This window comes from Stegodyphus dumicola, chromosome 8 (genome assembly GCF_044657685.1).
Source record: "Stegodyphus dumicola isolate Sdum_Otavi_A_Nest chromosome 8, ASM4465768v1".
Classification (NCBI taxonomy): Eukaryota; Metazoa; Arthropoda; class Arachnida; order Araneae; family Eresidae; genus Stegodyphus; species Stegodyphus dumicola.
Genome location: NC_140775.1, coordinates 39,111,814 through 39,119,271, shown reverse-complemented (window position 1 = coordinate 39,119,271; position 7,458 = coordinate 39,111,814). Strand labels below are relative to the sequence as shown.

Genomic DNA, 7,458 nt, shown 5'->3' with positions numbered 1-7,458 from the left:
TCTTTAGAATTTCCAGTAGAGTTTCGGGCGCTGGAGGTGTTTTTTTTTTTTTTTTTTTTTTTTTTTTTTGTACAGTAAGGTGATTGCTCTCTTTGAAATCGTTTAGTTGTTTAATCAAAAATTCGTTTAAATGTTACAAAATATGAAATCGATAATAAAACAAAATTCAAATTAAGGCTTTCACATGCCCATATTCTGTGGAAGATTACAATATTCAAATTTTGATGGTTCTAAATACTGTTGTTTAATCACAATGCGAGAAACATACGTATATTTATGCAGATTCTTCATTATTTAATTTCTTTAAATATAAGACAGGTTGATAATATATGGTGGCAACAATTTGAAAAGTGAAACAACCTTTGTTTTAGACGCAAAAGGCCAAAACGAAATTAATAGTCCTTCAGGGCAAATTGTCACATTGGGGGAAAAAAAAAAAAAAAAAAAAGTTCTTAATGTTTCCTAAGTGCTGAATTCCACAGATTTTCCCCTGTTTTGCGACCAATCTTGTTCGATGAGTCACGTATCAGAAGAACGGGCGGGACAAAGCAATATATTGCAGTTTGGAGAGTAATGAAGAATTGTTGAACGTGACGTGCTACATGGGGTGGTGCCCTTTGTTGAAATTCTATTGCAAGCAAGCCTCGAAGATAAGAGGGACAATAGACTCCAAAACCTCAGAGATACGTCGTGGCTGTTGAATGCACCATCAATATATATTAAATACAATGACATTCCAAACCTAAGTCCCATGTGGTCTAGTGGTCAGGATACGTGGCTTTCACCCACGTGGCCCGTGTTCGATTCCCGACATGGGAAAGGAGGTTCCATGGTGTAACGGTTATCACTCTGGACTCTGAATCCAGCGATCCGAGTTCAAATCTCGGTGTAATCTATACCTTTCCCCTCCAAAGCAAACTGCTCCTAGGCTCCGCCCCGTTCGCTATTTGTTTTACTTTAGCTCCTCCTCGGACCTTGTGACTTATGGTCACTCCCTCTTCTCTCACCTCGGACCTCCCACCTTATCTGCCCAGACACTTTGAAACTCAGGTGCCCACTGGGCTGACTTTAGTGAGCTGGTAACAGCGCGCTAATCCAATTGTTCTGATTGGATTCCAAACCACTATCCCAACTATTGGGACAATATTAAGATCAATATGACAATATTAAGATCAAATATGATATTAATATTGTAGGTAGAAACAAGATTCGTTAGAAAAGATGATGAGCAATTCGACTGCACAATTTCGGCGTTCAACGCACGGAAACCGTTGTAGTCACATATGCATATGATGTAGGATCAACAGTAAATGGACGCCGTGGCAGAGATTTCTCATCTTTACAGACAACTTCGAATGGTACGTGCTCACACAGGATTAATTGTGTGCCTCTAATTTTTTATCTAGGATTCTTGATGTTGTTCTACGACTCGTCACTGTCAAGTGCATAATATGGCTTTCGGTAGTGTGATGAAGCTTGTCTGTAGTTCTCTGTCAGTCGGTTCCTTTTCCTTGCATCCACAGATTTCAAAATCCGCTGATTTGATTTGGCTCAATATGCGCATCGATTTCTCGAAAGAATAATCTGCAGTCTGTATAAACCACAATTCTTTCTCTCTAAAACTCAGAAACTTTGCTCAAAGCCTCCTATATAAAGAAATGAGAGAAAAATTACGCAATCCCAGTACTTAAAATAACTTTCTTCTTTGTTATAGTGTTTCTAGGTAGCGTTACTGGAGCACTTGATTTGCATTATGAGCTGTGATGCTGAAAGTCTAAAACTGTAGGTTCTATCTGGTTCAATATAATAGTGCTATCGCAAATTGAACATGCTAATTCTCGAAAACATTATGTAAATACTTGTTCAGTGTAAGTTTTAAATTTCCTAGTTCTAATTCGATAGGAAAAGACACACTGGACATAAACTTCTTTTCAATGAACCAGACACACATATAATTACATAAATAACAGTATATTACTATCGACAAATACAGTCAAAAGTCATTAATCCGGACTTGTCGGGACTTCGGCGATTCCGGATTATAGATCATCAGTTTAAATCTGGTAAGATGGCATGCAGAAATTACAAAATTAAAAATATGAACCGTAATTTATGAAATAAAGAACAATTATGATCTAAAGTGTATCAAAATTTACAAAAAGAAAAAGCTTAATATTTATTTGTTTACTTTATTAAACATTTCTTTTAATGTAAGTTGTTTAAGTTGCTTCGTTTCATGTGATAATACTTTCTCTTTAACTCTATTAAACAGAGATAATTTCTTGTTTAGTTATAAAGTTCCGCTGTTCAAGTCCTATAATTGCTGTGTCGAGAATACCGACTAATTTGTCAATCGAAATTTTTTCGTTTTCAATAACCTCTGTCACTTTCTTCGCTATCGGAAGCGAATTATAATGACGAGGAACTTGTTTTAAATCATATCAAAGACGGAGTACATCGAGATGAAATACTACATTTAGTAAGGAATTATAAGCCAAATAAAATAAAAACATCTGCCCTGAAGATAAGGATAGTGCTGACAGATCAACTTCCAATTCATTGCACGACGCGGCGTTCCCCCCGCCGTGCAGTGTGAAATTCATAAAGAGATTTCGGATTTCGAAACATACTTTCGCTTTAGATCCTTTACATATTAGCAAATATATATCGGAAATTCTATTTGATATAATGGAAAGTTCAAGCTTACTTTTATAAAATTGCTCTAACAGTCTGCAAATAAAATAAGGTGCTACTTTGGTAGACGGTTGCACGGATTTTGGCTATTTTTTGGCGATTTTCTTTTGGCGAATAATACAACTTATGGTAAACCCATTGCTGGATAAGTTATTTATGGTAACCGATACTCTGTTGTCATTTTATTTAAAAAAAAAAAAAAATACGTTTTATTGTGCATAAATTCCGTGTTTAAAATATTATTTATGGCTTCTAAATATTAAAAATCAATTTAATTTTGCCTTTTTATTTGAAATAAAAATTTTATTGTTATAATATTTTTTGAAATTTTATGTTGTGGATGATGTAATCAATGAGTCACCTTACTTTAAAAGTAATTGGTTTTAATATGTATGAATTTAATCTAATGTTTTAAACATTATTTATGGCTGTTAAATATTAAAATACAATTTAATTTTGCATTTTTAAAAAAAAAAAGATTTTATTGTATGAATTTTTAAATAATTTTAATTCTAGGCGTGATGTAATAAGCTCTCTGATTGGTTATAGAATATTTGTGCATTAACGAGCTGTAATCAGCTCCCTGATTGGTTACTGACAATTTGTGTATTTCCGCGCCGTTTTAAAATTTAATTCATATCTTCGAATTCCTTCAAAGATGCTATCTAAATTACGATTTCGATTTTTTTGTGGTACTTATCAATAAGCAACATGCTAAATGACTCAAAAAATTTAAGTACATATTTTTCTTTTATTTTATAATTGTATACTTCAATTTTTGTTAAAAAAATTAATACACTATTTTCAAAAATTGCTGAGATAATTATTGTCCATATGTTTTAATGTTAATTATATTCTATATAACGTATTTTAAAGTATTTGAATTTAATAATATTCTAATTCTTTTAAATGTTGGTATGATGGTTTTTAATTCGATATTCAATTTCAGAAATATTTTAATCTAATTAAACATTGGCACAATGTTTTTATAGCGGTGTTTTTATTCTCTTCTTTGCTATATGAAAGTAATAATAACTTTACTATAGTATTTTATACTTATAGTAAATGCATTTATTTACACTTGCCTGCCATCTTAAAAAAAGACATTTTCAACAAAAAATTAATCCATTACTTTTAACGATATTTATTTATTTATTTTTTTTAAAGTTTCAAATACTTTACTATGCGTAAAAACAGCGTTTTCAAGATGGCTGACGTTTGTAAAAATCGCTCCAACAATTGCGCCAACGTAAATCGCCAAAAATCCGTGCAACCGTCTACCAAAGTAGCACCAAAAATAATAAGCCGGATCCAATTAGAAGATTAAGGAACAACGCAATCTGCAACATTAACTGATTTAGATAATTTTAGCTTAGCTTATACCGTCCGTTATACATTAAACGTAAACGTGTTATGCGTAAACGTGTTATGCGCACGCGCACACGCATATTCGCAGCCGTAAAGGTCTTACGCGCACAGGTAAACGCCTATGCGCATGCGCCAACGCGATGCATGCGCAGAAAGTTTGCAGCTTTGAGGTCCGGATTATAGATCATTACGGATTATGGGTGTCCGAATTAACGGCGTACTGTCATAATATCGAATATAATTATCTAAATCAAATGTCGAATATTTTCTTTCACAGAATCACGCACCCAGTTCAGGTCGAAATTTCTAAACCTCCCTGATGCTACCAAATCAGGGATTTAAATAAATCAACGCTCTCTCATATTGAGAAAAGTCTGTACACGTACAAACTAAAAGCCTATTGAATGCTAATTTACAATGTTGCGTTCTGGGTGGCCAGTAGTACATGCTCCATATTTGAACTTCATTCAATCTCCTTTGAATTAAATGCCTTGTCTAACACATCAGTTCAGATGTTGGTGGCGAACGGCGAATGCATAATGTTACCCCATCACAAGGGTGCCGGCACCTTTATTTAAGTTGGTCATATCACATACGGCAGGAAAGGATTGTTGACACTATTATACATGTGAATGGGGATGTACGTATAAAGTTCAATTTATAACGTGAAGAAAACAGCTTTTGTCAAGTTATAAAGTTCTCTGCTTTGGTAAACTGTCGCGAATTTGCCTGAAAGACTCAGCATCTTTACGACGGAGCATCGGTATGAAGTAGTCCGTGTGAAGGAATATAAAAATTGTTTGTTTTTATGCAGTGCAGCAGAATTAGATCCAACAATTATGAATTTACGTCAAGCTAATGACGATGGTGTTAAGATGACTAGTTTTATATGTTTTCCTTTAGTGTTTCATTTTTTTCCCGCGTTTTATTTTCTGGAATGTCCTTAAAATTCTTTCTTCCTATGCACTTATTGTTTGGGGCTGTAAGAATCCTACAGCTATAATCAATGTTTCATAATTTTTTAAATCTTCCATAACAAACGAAAAAGTTGCGACACTGACGCTGGCATCTCGAAAGATTTCTCGTATTCTCGGTAGCAACATTGGTCTGTATTCAGTTATTGCTAAAGTTGTCCTCATTTTTCGTGCTATGCAATGTCGCACATAGTTTCTTGTCAGCGCGAGTAAACAATTTCAATGCTGAACGATTATTTTTCGTTCAGCATTGAAATTGTTTACTGGAAGTTAAAAACTGTAATGTGGCCAGTACATGATCTCCATGTTAATGTTGTTTTTTCTTTTTTTGGGGGGGGTATGAGATTACTGCAAAACCTCCAGGGCTATCTGCCTAAGGGGATCGATGCCTTCGTGGTGGACTTTCTAAGGGAAAGTCGCTCGTATACGCGTCACACTTGGGGAAAACCACGAACACGCCCATGTAGCCAGCCTGTTTGCGGGATTCGAGCCTCGGACCGAATTACCAGTGTTCAGCGGCTTTATCGCTCGGCCGCTGGTGGGCCTTGTAGTAGGGGTGGCCAACCTGCGGCTTGCGAGCCACATGCGGCTCTTTGAAGGATTATTTGAGGCTCTCGATAAATGAACCCGTGTTCCCTTTTCATTTTTGTATTATTATATTTAAAAAAATTATCATTCCGTATGTGCTTCAAATTACTGATAACAAATATGAAAGACTAAGTGCAACGCTGTAACAAATTTACATTCCGTCCAAGTTAAGAATGGTATGTTGTCCCTAAAATAACGAAACATGCAAAAAAGCGTACGAATTGTCAGAAAACAGTTAAGTTGCTTCTGTAGAAAGCAAATATTGGAAATCCGTACCATTCTTTAATTACCTTTTTCCAAATATCTGAAATTATATTAAAACTGCAAATGTTAAGATTTCATTTTAGGAAACAGACATTAATAAACTACATTAAAAACTATGGAAACTTAAGGTGTATTGGTGTATTTAATTATGGCAAAGCACACTAGGGCTATCTGCCTAAGGGGAGGGATGCCTTCGTGGAGGACTTTCTAAGGGAAACTGGCTCGTATACACATGGGGAAAACCACGAAAACACCCATGCAGCCAGCCCATTCGTGGGATTCGAACCTCAGACCGAACTACCAGTGTTCAGCGACTTTACCGCTTGGTCGCTGGTGAGCCTATGGAAACTTAAGTGTTTGCTTAATGAATGCTTCACTTTTCTTCCCATTCAGACACTAGACGACTCGCAAATTGTGCGAAGGGGCGATAAAAATTCGTTTATCTGATCGAAACTCTTCGCCCGGTGCAACTGTACAAAGAAGCAATAGATCCGATTTCGGAAAAGATTTGATTGCACCTTACCCGTTGCAGTCAAGTCTTTTTCGAAATCGGATCTATTGCTTCTTTGTACAGACTTTCCTTTCAAGAAAAATTTCCTACCAATAAATTACTACCATCTTCCTCCCAAAAAATTACTATCAACTTCCTGCCGATAAATTTAAAAAAAAAAAAAAAAAAAAAAAAAAAAAGAAAGAAAGAAAAGAAAAGTAAAAGGCACTAGCAGAATTTTGAAATGAAGTTCCTGAAAACGAATTTTCTCTTGGTGAGGCAAATTTTCTGTTACTGGTTAGACAGTAGCCGATTAGCATTCTGTGTTCTACTAAATTATTTGATTATCGCAATGCACATTAGGGCTATATACTTAAGAGATAAATGCTTTCGTGGAGATCTTTCTAACAGAAATTAGCTCTTATTCCCCTTATACATGGGATTAGTTTAAGTAAGGTTAATTGATAAGGCAAAGCAACTACATATGGTGAGGCATGGCCTTCGAGAGGACTTTGAAAACTGGCTCGTATTTACATTACGCGTAAGGAAAACCGTTAAAAGTGTCATGCAGCAGCCCTTTGCCAGAATTTGAGCATGGGTTGAAGCGATTTTGCAAACTGTTTAGCGATTTTGCAACTTCCTAAAAGTATAGGGTGTTCAAAACGCGCAGGATTTAATATGCCCACAAAAGTACTTTATTTTCAGAAAATGGAAAATAATTTTATATATTACCACCGGCAAATGTTCCGGTTTAAGGACTTTAAGTTGGTTTAATCTGAAAGACAGGCATTTTATCACTTTCAGTTCATATCTCAGCTTCATTGTAGCTTAGTCAACTTGGAGCACTACACAAAGAAGCAATGAATTTTGATTGTAAAACCTCATTCAAATGTCATACACAAACTATTAGGAAGCTTTGTGCAATCTTATGACGTGAGAGTGCCCCCTAATGAAATAAGAAATCGCAGATTGATAAAGAAATCTGAGGACGCAGGTTCGACAGCAGACATTAAAATACCATACTGTCGATCCAATCGGTTTGTTAAAAACATTGCTATTGTGCATAACAGTGTTGTGGCA

The 7,458-nt window shown here is 35.3% G+C and overlaps 2 non-coding genes across 2 annotated transcripts; both read left to right on the top strand.

Moving 5' to 3' along the window:
- Positions 1–747: 747 nt before the first annotated feature.
- On the top strand, positions 748–819 carry TRNAE-UUC (transfer RNA glutamic acid (anticodon UUC)). Its single transcript has one exon. It is a non-coding gene; the product is annotated as a tRNA-Glu (tRNA).
- A 4-nt stretch (positions 820–823) lies between these two features.
- Positions 824–895, top strand: TRNAQ-CUG (transfer RNA glutamine (anticodon CUG)). The gene has a single exon. It is a non-coding gene; the product is annotated as a tRNA-Gln (tRNA).
- Positions 896–7,458: the final 6,563 nt, after the last annotated feature.